Below are 15617 nucleotides of genomic sequence, written 5' to 3'. Positions count from 1 at the left end.
AGGCCTCTATACCTGTCCCTCAGAACTCCAGGTGGTTTTACCTGACTGGAATGTTGTCCTTGAACTCTAATAATGCCCAGAAAAATGGAAGATAGAAAGGTGTGTGTGAATGTGTGCAGAAACTATCCTCCTCCTCCTCCTCCTCCTCCTCCTCCTCCTCCTCCTCCTTCTTTTATTTACAGTATACCCCGCCCATCTGGCTGGGTTTTTCCAGCCACTCTGAGCTGCTCCCAACAGAATATTAAAACCATGATAAGACATCAAACATAAAAAACTTCCCTAAACAGGCTGCCTTCAGATGTCTTCTAAAAGTCAGATAGTTGTTTATTTCCTTGACATTTGATAGGAGGGTGTTCCACAGGGCGGGCACCACTACCAAGAAGGCCCTCTGCCTGGTTCCCTGTAACTCCATTTCTCTCAGTGAGGGAATGGCCAGAAGGCCCTCGGAGCTGGACCTCAGTGTCCGGGCTAAACGATGGGGTTCCTTCAGATACACTGGGCCGAGGCTGTTTAGAGCTTTAAAGGTCAGCACCAACACTTTGAATTGTGCTCAGAAACGTACTGGGAGCCAATGTAGGTATTTCAGAACTGGTGTTATATGGTCTCAGCAGCCACTCCCAGTCACCAGTCTCACTGCCGCATCCTGGATTAGTTTCCGGGTCACCTTCAAAGGCAGCCCCACGTAGAAAGCATTGCAGTAGTCCAAGCGGGAGATAACTACAGCATGCACCACTCTGGCGAGACAGTCTGCGGGCAGGTAGGGTCACATATTCACATTCGTTGCTCTAACCACTTTAGTCTCTGGCCTGACACCCCAGTGGCACATAGCCCTTGGAAGCTGCCCAGAAGGCAATGCAGCCCTTGGACTGAGCAAGCTTCCCCACCCCTGCTTTAAACTGCTGTGTATCCCAAATAAGTCTTGCACAGTATCACTGTGCTCTGTCGGTGATCTGAAAAGGGCTTCTGACATCATAGCTCTAATCAGCTCAGGCCCTATTGAAGAGAATCTGGCCTTTTAACCCTCCCTGAATGTGCCATTGCCTTGTTGGCAGGAAACACTGTTAAGATAACTCAGGAATGAATGGTTTGGCAGGCACAGGAAGGCCTCCTTTTATTTCCTCTCCACTGCTCCTTCCATTACCAGACAGCTTGACCTGCCTTCACATTTATGGGAGAGTCTGGCAAAGGTTTGTTGACATTTCTTTTAATGTCAGTGATTCCATACAGTCAGTATTTAAGGGTGTGGGGAAAGATCAGCGAGTGCCTATCTTTAAACACAAGGCCAAGCAAATGACTGCTATATTTTACATTCCTTTGCAGCTTTAAAGGAGTGCTGTGATGTTAAAAGCCAGCTCCTCATAAGGGAATGTATTAGCAACGGGCCTTTCTGTTGGTGGTGGCCTGGAGTCAGGGCAAGTAGTGAGGACTGAGGAGAGAGAAGCTTTAACTTTTTCCGTAAAACTGCCTTCTACAGTTGCCTAGGAAAGGGAATTTCAATGCTGCAGCCCCTCAGCTGTTATATAGCACTACAGCACTTCAGTATTATAGATTCTTGCTGTTCACAGTTGGTACATGCTGCACAGAACTGCTTTGCACAGAAAATTGTGACAAGAACATTATTTGGAGGCTGCCTTTCAAACTTGGCAACTCTTTCCACTTAGAGAAGTGACCAAACAGTGTGTAGCATTAGGTGGTAAGAAACATTGTATTAGTTGTTGTTTTTAATTAATGGTTATTTTTTATTTGTGGTTACATTTTTCGTGTGCTGGGATGTTATGGAATGGTGAGGAAAGGAAGCTTTCAGTAATAAAATGTTTGCAACTATTATAATTTATGTGAGGGAAGCAAGTTCTGGGCAGTTTTGTTTGGGGGGAAATCTCACACAGCCCCTGGAATGAGAACATCTGCCTGGGTGAGGCAGCTTGTAGAGAGGTTTATTACTTAAAAGCTGACTGGAAATTGATTCCGGGAGGTAAGGAAGCTAAGGGATGGAGGCTGCTGGAGGTGTGAAGGAGCAAGAAATTAGAATCTGGGAGGAACATATGCGCAAGATGGAGCAAAGAAGAAGAAGAAGAAGAAGAAGAAGAGGAGTTTGGATTTGATATCCTGCTTTATCACTACCCAAAGGAGTCTCAAAGCGACTAAATTTTCCTTTCCCTTCATCCCCCACAACAAACACTCTGTGAGGTGAGTGGGGCTAAGAGACTTCAAAGAAGTGTGACTTGCCCAAGGTCACCTAGCAGCTGCATGTGGAGGAGCTCATGAAAGGAGGGGTTATAATAAGGACATTTGGAGTCCAATAAGAACAGGAGAAGCTTTATATTGATGGTGGGTCAGATCGCTGAGGGAATAGTGAATTCTGGCAGGCCGAAAGGTTGGAAAATTGTTAAAAGGGAAAGAACAGAGAAGGCAGTGGCCTAAAACAGGAAGTGATCAGTGGTGGAGGCTTGAAAATGAAGAAAAGACAGGAGTAGAGAATAAAGTAGGGAAAACCATAGGTGGTTCTGTGAGCTATTGGCAGGAAATGAGCAGATGTTACCAATGCCACTTGTTTTAAACTCATCCCATTTGACATTCTTTGATAGTTTAGGAGTGTTTCTGAAAGACGTAACACAGACTGGGTAGTTTCTTTTGTATAATTTATATGAGAGAAATATAAAACGACACCGATAATCCTTTCTGCTATATAATAAAACTGTGCGAGAATAAAATATAGAAGATAAGCAAGGGGATAGCATTATACTGATTGCAGTGGTCCAAGGCAATCACACATATGAGGAGCCTTCAGCTGTGGCTCCCACCTTGGAAGAACGTTAGTGCTTCTCACCCAGCAAAGTGAGAAGTTACAGGGTTGTGTTTTCGTCAAATCTCAAGTCAAGTAAGCAAAGCATTTGGTTTGGAATCTGCTCTACCCCGTACTACATAGAAAGTTGAAAGTGGCCTTGTACATCATCTAGTCTAGGCCTGGTGGGAGTGGGCAGCCAGGTTGGGGGGTGCTCAGGACAGGCACAAATGGCCAAAGCCCATTGATACTTGGCAACCCAAGGGCCCACAAAAACCTGGAGCCGGCTCTGAATCTGGCTTTGAATCCAACCCCATGGTGAATTCTGGAAATCCAGAGCTGGAGCTTCCATGGCAAATGGTTCTCCAGTCCCTGCTTGAAGACCTTCAGCAATGAGACGCCCACAACCCCTCTATATGCCAGTAATTGGTCCCATTGTCAAATTGCTCTATCTCATCAGTAGATTTCTTCTGCTGCTCAGCACTCATATAAATTAAGCACATTAGGTCTAGACCTGCGGAGAACAAGACTTTGCCCTCTTCTGTGTGACAATCCCTTGCTATCTTGTCCCCTGCTTCAGACTTCTCTTCTCCAGGCTTAAGTATACTGTACCTAGTTCCCTCAACTGATTTCATACACGACTTTCATGCACTAGGTGGCAGCACTAGTACTGGGGAAAAATCAATCAAGCAGTTACCTGCTATAGTAAAGGGGAAAATATTTAATGTCTCAAATGAGGACCAGTGCTAAGATGGTTTACTTTCTGATGTTATTTGAGATAGTCAGTTTTAAATCAGTAACACCAGTGATTTCAACATGGTGGTGTGATTATAATGCTGCTTAATTTGCCCAAGATGTCCTTTGAAAGCAACTGTTGAAAAATAGAGTACTCCCGATAGCACCTTTTGCTCCTGCCGAACTGTGTACAGCTTCTACCCACTTTTGAAATAAGGTGTATTATCATAGCTGTTAACTTTCCCTTTTTCTTGCAAGGAATCCTATTTGGAATAAGGGAAGTTCCCTTAAAAAAAGGAAAATGTTGACAGCTATGTGTATTATTAACTATGACACTATGCAGTCATTTCCCCAACCATAGGCCACATCACAGGGATGCAAACATAGGAACAAGATCTTGCAGCCAGATGCCAGCTTTACCTTCATATCTACCTAAGCAAAACCACCATAGGGCCTAATAATGTCAGCCAGGCTTCTCTGCCAGCAGTGCTCTTCTGCATTCTACATAGGACTAACTGGTCAGTACATATGCAAAAAAAAAATCAATGGACAGAAATCTGACAGCAGAAATGATAGTATTCATAAACCCAGTGCCTTTTTTCTAAAAATAAATAAATATTCAGGGGTACTCTCATTTTGACTCAAGAAAATCACCATTTTATAGTTCAAATGGGAAAAAATAAATACAGTAAATGGACAAAAGTACAAAGGTTCACAAAATGTTTAGGGGTCTGCATCCCCCAGAAAAAAGCACTGCATAAACCATTGCTTGCTTGCTTGCTTGCTTGCTTGCTTGATTGTATACCACTGTATCATAAAAAATATATCACAGAGGTTTGCAACAATATAAAAACATAAAACAGGCAATAAAATATAAAAATCACAAAAAGATCAGCAGGGGAGGCTCTGTGAATAGTGCTGCCACCTTCTGTGGTTTGAGGGCTTGTACCAAATGTGAGGGTCTTTCCTGTGGTGGACCTCAGGTTGTGAAGTGACCTCTTTTCTGAGATGCATTTTGCCACCATCATTCTATGCTTTGCAACATCTGGTCAATGCACACCTTTCAACCCATGTCCCTGGTTGCCTGGCTGAGTTTCTCCCCTCTTCCTTCACTGCTGTTCTGTGCTCTGCTTTGTTTATTTTGTTGTTGGTTAGTTTTGTTGATTTATTTTATGGTTTTAATATAGTAATATGCAGTTGTTTTAACTGCAATATTGTTGTAACCTGCCCTGGGACTTTCCGGTGAAGGATGGACTATGAGTACAAATAATACATAAATAAGAAAATATTTTGCATATACTCTGCCTCTAACTCAGCTGTTCCCCATCTTGGTGCTCTCCAAATGTTTTCAACTTTGTAACAGTGAGTCCATAAGTGATTGTGGAGGCCAATTCTGGATCCACAAGTCCTTCCAGAGTGGGGACATAGGTTTCCGGGTAGGAGTTGATCACAGTGAGGGTTTGCCAAACATGCCTTCCTCTCCTGCCTCCGTTACCATTTGCCATTTGCCATGGGACTCTTTGAGGTTTGGGTTTGGGATGGGTTTTTGGAAGACGCATGTGCATGAATTAGTTTTATGTGCATAGATCAGTGCACACTGACCAACGCACAGTCTTTGCAATAAGGCTCTATTCCAATGGCATGAGTATCACGACGGACCGGTAGATTCTTATCTACTGCAGCCTTCATCCGCCTTCACAGCTGTTGTAACATGCCACTTGTTCTCTTCCACCTGTTCTGCTCCTCCCCTTTGACCTTACTTCCTTGGGTGACCCTGCTGGGAGTACGTGACTCCTGACGGCTTCGCTCACAAGGGTCATAGGAACATGCGAGCCCACTCACCACAACAAGGTGATGATCCAGCGAGAGAGTGTGTGTGTGTGTGTGTGTGTGTGTGTGTGTGTGTACACACACTCACACACACACACACACACCATGTATCTGATGAAGTAGACTCTAATCTATGACAGTTTATGCCATAATCAGATCTGTTAGCCTTTAAGGGCCAAAAGACATTCTCTTGTTTTTTCAACAAAAAGCGCTCAAGGCAGTTTATTTGAATGAGATCGGATGGTCAATGTATAGCAGGGAGATTGTGGGAAGGAGATGCCTCAGAGAGAGGACTAGGGAAAGATATTGGGCCAGATTGTGAGGCCATGCCAACCACATTTGACCCATGGTCCAGAGGTTCTCCATCTCTGCTCTAGAAGCTTCAGTGAATTGGCCTGGGCATGTCCAGATCCTATTTCTGTGACTGCAAAGAGAGCCATTTGAGTAAGAGAGGCACTAGATTGTAACCCGGCAATCCTAGTTTTCAGTGACCCATTTATGGGGCTCCAGGAATATCTTTAGCTATGTTGAGATGCTAAGGAATTGCTGCCAACTTTTGATTCAGATTGAAAGATGCACATTAAAAAGACACACTTCAAAGGATGCTTCAGCATCATCCACTATTATATGCTTTGTCTTGTTTGCTCTTGTTTATAAAATCCCAGTATGCCTTTATGCAATGTCATATGATGGCGTCAGTCCATCATGGGTGCAGTTTTAAAACCATAGCAAAACAATCACTGTTACCTGCCAATTTCTCTTTTCAAAATAGAAGCATAAAGAGCTGTGTATGTCTTCCGAACAATTGCTTTGGGGATTTTTTTCTCAGCCCATCAAAGGTCAAGTATGCACAGTGGTCACTTTAGCTCCTGCATTTCAACCTCTACAGACCACAAATTATCCAACACATGCACGCAACTGGTGAGTCATCATTGTCTGTTAGTTAGGACAATAAGAAAACTCCAAATGTTTGATCATCCAAAGGAGGAGGAGAATGAACATTTCAAAATTAGAGGTTTTGTTTTCTATTGCTCCTTACTTTGTTGGGGCTGCAAATTACAAAAGTAGGTTTTGAGTCTATGGACGATACTTATCTGGTTAAAAGAAACCACTGGTGAACACTTGCAATTTCCCTTCCAAACCTGCTTCTCCTGGGGCCAGATTATGCATGATGTTCATTGGATGAATGAAATTAACATGCTTAGTCTTTTAAAATTTAAGTAGCAATCATAAAGAGAGGGATGAGGAGCAGGGCCATGGCACATTGACAAAGTGGGTGTGTGGGTTAACATTTTCCTTCCATCCTGTGTTGCCAATAACCAATTTTGGGGTCAGGGAGGGAATGGAATCATAACACAGGTGTCTGGGTTTTTTGTGTGTTTTTTTCCAATCTGGTGTAGGAGGCCTGAGTTGGATTGGGACCATGGCAGGGGTGGGGATTATTCCCTTGCTACTGCTGTGGTCCTGACTGGAATAAGCGCTTACACATCCCTCACACCTGCTATTCACAGTAGAAAGAAAGCTCCCAATTGGAACTTTCCTCTCATTGTGAATAGCCGGTGCCGTGTGTGTGTGTGTGTGTGTGTGTGTGTGTGAGAGAGAGAGAGAGAGAGAGAGAGAAAGAGAGAGAGAGAGATTCCGTTTGGGGGTCACACAGAAAGCAAAGGGTTAAAGTCCCTTTCTACCCACGTCTATCCTGCCCTCCTGCCCTGCCTGCAACTTTTGTGTTGCATAGGTGGACTTTGTTAAGCACTGGAACCAAATGTCCACATTGAGTTTGGCTCTTGAGTTCCTACACTGATTTCCTTCATTTAGAGTGCTCCATGAAAGATCAAGTGTGGGGTGCGGAGGAACCACACAAAGATCCAAAGACCGGGGGATGAATAATTCATGTAGTTCCATCATCATCTAATTAGTGTTAGAAATCTTTAGATAACATGATCAAACACACCCAGTTTCAATTCCTCCTTCACCTATGGTGAAGGTATTTTTGCCTCGAGAAATAAATACTTGTTAAGTTTTCTTGTTTTGAGTAACTGGAAGAGAATAAGATGTGCTTAGAACTGAGTGTTCCATTGTAGGGTTTTCCAGATTGTGCAATTCAGTCTTTTACAAATGAATTGCTGGAGCTGTTTCTTACAAAGATGTCAACAGTTTCTTCTCTCCAGACCATGATTGGTATGGCCTCCTTGTTACTATTGTTGTGCTTCTTAAGTAGGACTGCAGGGGATCTTGATGCAAAGATCTGTCTGAACGTAAGAATAATTAACTTTAGGCCCCAATCCTATACATACTTACTTTTGAGTTGATATGTATTGCTCTTAAGTCATGCTCAGTGAACAAAAGATACAGCTTACATACATAGTGTTTCCTACTGATAGAAACTGTGCTGAAGAGCAAAATACCATAAACATAAGAAAAGCTCTGCTGGATCAGGCCCGTGGCCAATCTAGACCAGTATCCTGTTCTCACAATGGCCATCCAGATGGTCTCTGGGAAGCCTGCAAGCATGACATGAGCTCAATGGCCCTCTACTCACTTGTCATTCCCAGCAACTGGTATTCAGAGGCATATTGCCTCCAACAGTGGAGGTAGAGCATAGCCATCATGTCCAGTAGCCAATAAGAACGCATATTCTTAATGGTGTTTACAAGCTTCCTCACAGAAAACCAAGGTCCTAAGTGTGCCAGCTACTTCATTTAAACTTCAATATATTGTGCTACTATTTTTACGTGTCCAAAATGTTCTCATAAGCTCCTGGTCTCTTTGCTATCCTGTGGGTGGCAGTAACAGGCAATTCAGTCATGTGAAACAGCTTGCCCCAGGTGTACAGGTATGGTTTACCATGAGAGAATGGTGGAACACACAAAAATGGAACTTGTTTCTCTCAATTCCACTTCCCCACATTAGCCGCTGCTGCTAGTAAATCTAATAAAAGAACTTCATGGATTTGGAAATCTGTATTTGGAAATCTGTGGAGAATAGGGTGGCAACTGCATTGCTCTTTAACCTTCTGGTCTGCTACCTAGTTCCTTTCTGGGCTTCCACGGAGCCTAAAACTCATTTAAAAAATAATAATATCTCAGTATAGCATCATTCAATCCATTTGAATTCTTAAGAACGTAGGAAGCTGCTTTATATTGAATAAAATTTATCCACACTTTTCCTCTGCTCTTTCAGGCGACAACCTGTTCTTTAAAGCTCAATCAGAGCAAACTTCAACCTGTGGGAAATCCAAATTGACATTTACTCCGCTTGAGTGCTAAAGAGTGTGTTTTTGCATAGAAAGCTCTGGAGCAAAAAAATCAAAACAAAAAACCCCACAGAGCTTTTAGGTACGAACCTGTGCCTGGAGAGAGTGGTGCAAAAGGTACGGTAAGTGTGGATAAACCATAAGACCTTTTGTCCCTCTAGCTTAGTGTTGTGTACACTGTCTGGTGGCGGCTCTCCAGGCTTTCAGACAGCTGTCTCTCCCAGTTGTACACCAGGAAATGGTCCTGGGAGCCTTATGCTGTGACCCTCCACACCGGATTATAATCTTCTTAAAAAAATAGTGAAGGGACCCTAATATTGTTCCTGTCCATGCTCTCAGATCAGTCAGATCAGCTTATTTGTGCACCCTGCCTGTGTTCAAGGTGCATTTGGTTTGGTGGAGACTGGTAAGATGTCTTTCTCCATGGCTATGCCAGGTTGCTGAGCTCCCTCCTCCCTCCTCAGTGTCAATCTATCACCTCCTTAAGACATTTTTATTTCAGCAAGAACTTGCCTGCTTAAAGCTTGTTTTAGTTCCTGATCTGCTATCCGTCTGTGTTTAATTCTTTTTTACTTTTTTAATTTAAAAAATGTGGTTTTGATTGTTTTTGATTGTTTACTTGATCGGGATTGATAGCTCCCTTGCATGCTTTTAAAAAAGTACAAAGGAAGGATAAAAACTGATAAAATAAATATGCATCAATTGCCTGGGGAGCAATTCTAGTAGCACAGAGCTGGGGCAATCGTGCGTGGGCAGTGAACGAGTCAAGACTAGGACTATAATAAAAAAGCAAATCAGAATTTATGTGGCATTTAAAAGGTAAAATGGATGGGAATCTAAAAAAAATACAAAAGGCATCACAGCATACAAGCTTTCTAAGTTGCCTGGTCAGGAGGGTCCCAAAACTACTCTGTTTCAAGAGATAAGCGCTTTGCTTGCAAGTCATTTCTATCCACATGGCTTCTTGGACAAAACAGCAATTTGATCTTGCTACATCATCTGGAAGGGCTGTAGCTCAGTGGTAGAACATCTGTTTTGCATGCAGAAGGTCCCAGTTTCAAGCACTGGCATCTTCAGGTGGGACTGGGAATGTTCCCTACCAGAAACCCTGAAGAGTCTCCAGCTACTTATTGTGGACAGTACTGAGTTATGTGAACTACTGATCAGACTGGGAACAAGGCAGCTTTCTATGTTCCATAGATGAAAGAACCACCTCCTTTATTTGAATATTTCAGCGGGATTGAAAACACCTCCAACCATTGGCCTGCAGAACATTGTCATGTGTGTGTTTTAAGCCAATACAAGGACTGAACACAGGAGAAGATTGCAACTCATTCATCATGGCAAAGAATGCAAAGGAGTTTTCCAAATCTTGCACAGTGTACGAAAGCTCAAGGTGGCGACTTCATCTGGTTATATGACGTGCAATCTACATCTGACACCTACGTGAGATCACATGTGGAATCTTCTCATAGGAAAATAAATAAGACAATCAAAGAAACTGTTGTGAGACTGGGAAAAGGAGAACGCTTTGTGACTGTAGAAAACTGGCGCTTGTTTGATTAAGCTGACAGACTTTCAAAATCCAGCCAATTTCCTCCACAAGGATCAACACAAAAAGGAGAATGGAGAGACCACGTGCGAGAGGCCCATAAAGGGATAAAGTACAGAGAGCGACATCTTCTCAATTAACCTAAAAAGAGGCAGGAACCAGAGAAAATGATTTTGGCTGAGGGCAACCCAGTTCCTGCAGAATAACCAACAAGGTGTGGACCCAGCATACAATTTCTGTCGAGTGGCTTTAACAGCAGCTATGTCACTCTCTTTTTTTATTATCAAAGTGCATCAAAACTGGTTTGGGGAAAAGCACATAAAAATGCAGTGGTGCAAAGAGTAAGTGCATCTGGCTGTTAACCAGAAGGTTGTTGGTTTGAGCCCACCCAGGGATGGCTGGGGGTAGGATTCCATAATGTGGCCCATACAAACACAGATAAAGGGTTGATTCACAAAGTATTGCTAGAACAGCAGTTATCAAAAACATTTCTAAGGACCACTTGAAAATTGCTGGGGGTCTTGTTGAACTATTCAACACATGTTTTGTTCCACAAATCAAAAATCATACATAGCTCATACATAACTTGCAGCCTTACCTCCCAGTCCAGGATGGCCTGGGGATGTTACTTACGAGTGCTCCTTGAAGAATTGGAAGTTGCACTTCTCACAATGAGCTTTGGTGACTTTGGCAAGAGCTGAAGAACCACAGAAGAAGACATGGATCTTCCCTTTATTTTCTTTTGCTAGTCTCTGAAACATAGCTGTCAAGTGTCCCTTATTTGAAGGGACAGTCCCTTATTCCAGCGCCATGTCACGCTGCTGTCCCTTATTGATGGATGTCCCTTAAATGTCCCTTAAATGATGTCCCTTAAATTTCAAAGGAAGCAGCTCCTCTCCCTGCCGGCCAGGGAGGAGGGAGGCTCCAACTGTGTTGCTTGGCTGTGTTGCTCACCCAATAAGAAGTCTAAGAACGACTGGGGGGTGGAGCTTGCATGCCTTGTGTGTGGCTAGTTAATGCAAGCTGAGGGGTTTTTTGAATGCTGGACGCCATTTTGTTGCACGTGCTGCTGCAAACTTTGCAGTGCAAAGCCAGGCCGGGGAGCCATCTTAAGTTGAGGCTGCATAGGCCTTGTGGTGCATGTGATTCAGATTCTATTCAGTTGAACCTCTGGTTACAAAGTTGGTTGGACAGTATTCTCGAAGCTACCAGCATGAGTTTGACCAGACTGCAGGAGGACAGGAAGACTGGAGTGCCTGGAACAGGTGAGGCTGCAGGTCCCTTATTTTGGCTATTGGTCCCTTATTTTCAAGGCTGCTGGTCCCTTATTTTCAAATCTGTAAGTTGACAGCTATGCTCTGAAATCTTGTTCCAATCTAGGAACCACAGCTGGGTTCTTGTCTTGAAGCCTGTGATAGAGTCTTTCTTCTCCTTTTTGGCTAAAAGATCTAACGCCATCTGCAGGCCAATAGCCTTCATGTCATTCTTGCCAAGTTCATTTCCAAGAAGCGGTTGCTAGGGTCTTCTTCAGTCTGACTGATTTCCAGCTGGGTCAGCAGGCTTACAAACCCTTCAAATGATTTTCGGTCTCTGTTGATCCAGATAAAGTCAACCTTCAGGAGAAACTCCTGTGGATGTTGACAGAATCTACGATACCTCAACACCAGCCATTTAGAGGGTGTGAAGCAGATGCAGTCCATATGTGCTAAAATGCAGAGTGATCCACAGTGGTCCATCAACTACCATCAACAGGACCAATCACAGGACATAGCAGGCACTTCTGTTAAAGGCATGCAGAGTGTTTTTCCAACACTCGGTTGTCCTCTTAGGATATCTATGGATGTTTCCAGTCTATGCACAGATCTTTCACACATTTGGGTAGATGTGCTTAGTGCAAGAAGTGTGCATCTTCATAAGCCTTCAAACAAGTGGGTACACTGCAATAAACAGCAATTATTAACTAGTACTTTTCTGCTTTTTGGAAATGCCTTAAAACATTGTACAGTGAGAAAAGTGATGCCATGGAGCTTGCAGAATAACAACCACTTGGTGTCAACATTGTATAACCTCTGTGCAATTTTTGTATGAACAAATCAGGGGAATTGCTCAATATACACTTCTTCTCAAAGTGAACCTAGTTCTGTTTAAATTGAACAGTCTGAAATTGCCACAGAATGCACAGAATGAGGTTAAATTTCCAACATGAAGACTGTAGTCTGGGCTTCTGCAGACCTTTCTAGGGCTTGGGCTGAAATACTATCTATGTACTTGCAGAAATCTCCAGCCTTAATTAAATGCATTCTGAGAACAGGGCTTCTGGGAGTGCAGTTGCAAACAGTTGGAAAAAGATGCAGGATGTCAGCTGATGGGGTGATGGATTAGCACTAGAGGATTTTGTTTTGTTCCAAAAGCAGACGGATTAGATGGTGCCCCAGTTGACTCTGGCTGGTGGGACTGAAGACAACAAAAGGGCAACTGTCATGTAATTGTTTTCCAAGAGTGCAGACCCTTCCTCTTTCTCTGGTCATGTCAGTGTAGTAAATACAACTCCAATGATTTGTATGGGGGAAAGGAAAAGTATATACAATAGGAAGAATCCATTGTATGGTGGAGCACATCTGCAGATCTTAATGTCCCTAAGGACCAAACTAGACATTATGTTAATTGCATAGGTAAAAGTAATTGCTGCTGCTTTAAGTGCAAACAGCATGTGCAGCAACAGTGTGTGTGTGTGTGTGTGTGTGTGTGTGTGTGTGTGTGTGTGTGTCAGGAGGAAAAGTTTAACCCTTTCCCACCCACCATGATCCCAATGAGACTCACCTCCCTTAAGCAGCTATTTGCCCCTGGAGCCAAGCACCCCCTTAGTGCCCATGAAGGCTTGTCTTCTGATGCAAATAGCTTTGGGTGTAGTGGGGACTTCTTGTCAGTACTACAGTGGGATGGGGATTAAACTCTCATTCTCTGTCCCCATATAGTACCCTTGCTGCTCCCCACACCACAGCTATAATTTGCATTGGAAAAAATCCTAATGTTGTGCCTTCTTTGCCCACATTGCAGCTTGATATTGTTGTTGTTGTTTAGTCGTTTAGTCATGTCCGACTCTTCATGACCCCATGGACCAGAGCACGCCAGGCACTCCTGTCTTCCACTGCCTCCCGCAGTTTGATCAAACTCATGCTGGTAGCTTCGACAACACTGTCCAACCATCTCGTCCTCTGTTGTCCCCTTCTCCTTGTGCCCTCCATCTTTCCCAACATCAGGGTCTTTTCCAGGGAGTCTTCTCTTCTCATGTGAGGTGGCCAAAGTATTGGAGCCTCAGCTTCAGGATCTGTCCTTCCAGTGAGCACTTAGGGCTGATTTCCTTAAGTATAGATAGATTTGATCTTCTTGCAGTCCATGGGACTCTCAAGAGTCTCCTCCAGCACCATAATTCAAAAGCATCAATTCTTTGGCAATCAGCATTCTTTATGGTCCAGCTCTCACTTCCATACATCACTACCTACAGGCAACTCACACCCTTTCCAAGGGCGAGACTGCTGTTTCTTCATGACCTTACAGCAGCCCCAGTTGCATCAGAGATCAGCAAAAGAGTGTGTACACATATAGGCGTAATCCCCAGCAAGAACACCTGAAAAGAATGTGCTGAGTGGCAGTCGGCTTAGCTTTGAAAGCAGTTTTTCAAGCATTGCTTTGTTATGCTACAATAGAAAATAGGGCTATGGGCAGATTGATTCTTTTCTTTTCACTTTCCTGGGAAGTGAGCTCTCATTTTAAGGCTGGTCAATTAAAAAGATAAAATCACATTAGGGTTATAATCTAGTCTACAAAAGCATTCAAACTGTTCTTAGAATACTAGCAGGGGGAATCCCTAGTCCTTTCCCACCTCCCTCAAAGGATGATTCACTGTACAGGGAAGCTGGCAGTGGATTCAGGAAGCCATGGTTGTATCAGTGCTGTTCGGCTGCCAATTTTTTATGAAAGGGTCCCAGAAACATTCTCCCCTGTACGTGAGAGAGCCCAAGTACAACATGTACGCATGCACATAGGAGCAAAGGCATCCTTGCAAAGAAAGGGAAACATCCCCAAGTCTCTGTCTCCTTTCCTTATTTAGTTTCAGTAAACAATGATATTTAAGGAGGAAATTAAGGCCATTGCATTTTAAAAAACTTTTCCAACTTGTTAACCTATGCTTGTCAAATCCCAATTTGCATGCATGCAATTGGAGTCATATTTTTGAAGTACACCACCCTTTCTAATGCATATTTTTAACTGCTTGGCCCATTTTACAGCACCAAGCCCTTCCTCTGTGCAGAAGACATGATAGACCCTCAGTTTCTTTTGCCCATCTCTTCCATTGCTCCTTTTGCCAGTGTCCTGCCCTGTGTACTATAGCAGAAGCAGATGACCTTTTGGAGTCTGACGGCCGCATTCAATTTGTTGGCAACTTCTGGAGGCTGTTTACCAGTGGTGTGCAGGGCCAGATGCAAAAGGAGGCAGACTAAATTAATGTTATTCTTACTTTTGAACATTATGCAACATTCCAGCCTTGCAAAAGTCAGGGAATTTTTATTAATTAAATTTATATCCCACCCTTCCTCCCAAAGGAGCTCAGAACAGTGCATGGTGGAAGGAGAGCAATGTTTAATTCCACCCAATACTACCAATTTTCCAGGAAGGCATATGGGTCTCCAGAGCACTGTGTTTGCCCTTTCACTGAATTAAGCATGCCATAGCCCACTGATTTCAGAATCAGCAGATAAATACACTGATCAAATGGGAGACAAAGCAGCTGAAATTTCATCCTGCTCTTGGTGCCAAGGCCAGCCCTACCATTAGGCAGAGTGAGGTGGCTGCCTCAGGCAGCAGATGCTGAGGGGTGGAGACTAGACCAATCTGTGTGTGCTGTGCAACTTGCATTGAACTCCCTAAGGTTCAGGGAGTTGCTCTCAGGTTCAGTGGGAAATGTTATCCTATCGCTCGTGTTGAAATGCCAGTATGGGTGGCTTTTGTACATGGAATGGGGAGAGGCACCACCTCATCCTTTGTCTCACACAGCAAAATAACTTGGGCTGGACCATAGTTTGTGCTTTTATCCACCTGAAGTGGCCAGTGTTTGTCCTACTACTTGCCAGGAAGGAGAGGTTGGGTGGTCCTGGGAAGAATGGACAGGAAGAAGCATGGATACCTTATCTTCTGCTGTGCTTTTTCATCTAGCTGAGACCAGATGTCTGATCTTGACTTCATTTTGCCTGCCTCTGCCTCTCTTCACATTAACACTATGGCTACAGGCTCTGTCTTATTATTGGGGACTAGTCTTTGATGAGTTGCCTTAGACTTACCTGGTTTGCCAGCCTGGATCCATGGGCCATGGGCAGCTCTGTTGCTCCCTCGGACTCATATTTCAGCTAACATCTTGATCTGAAGTGAGGGAACCCATGGCTCTTTGGATGTTGCTAAAACTACCA

The 15617-nt window shown here is 43.6% G+C and overlaps 1 long non-coding RNA gene across 1 annotated transcript in view; it reads left to right on the top strand.

Annotated features, from left to right (window-relative positions):
• The first annotated feature begins 1153 nt into the window (after positions 1 to 1153).
• Positions 1154 to 15617, top strand: part of LOC309337704 — a 45603-nt gene continuing 31139 nt past the window's right edge. The window contains exon 1 of the long non-coding RNA XR_014154512.1: positions 1154 to 1187. This is a non-coding gene — a long non-coding RNA (uncharacterized lncRNA). The remainder of the gene's footprint in view (positions 1188 to 15617) is intronic.

This window comes from Podarcis erhardii, assembly GCF_964252035.2.
Source record: "Podarcis erhardii genome assembly, chromosome: 3".
Taxonomy (NCBI): Eukaryota; Metazoa; Chordata; class Lepidosauria; order Squamata; family Lacertidae; genus Podarcis; species Podarcis erhardii.
The sequence above is the reverse complement of the archived record's forward strand: the minus strand, read 5'-3'. Positions and strand labels throughout refer to the sequence as shown.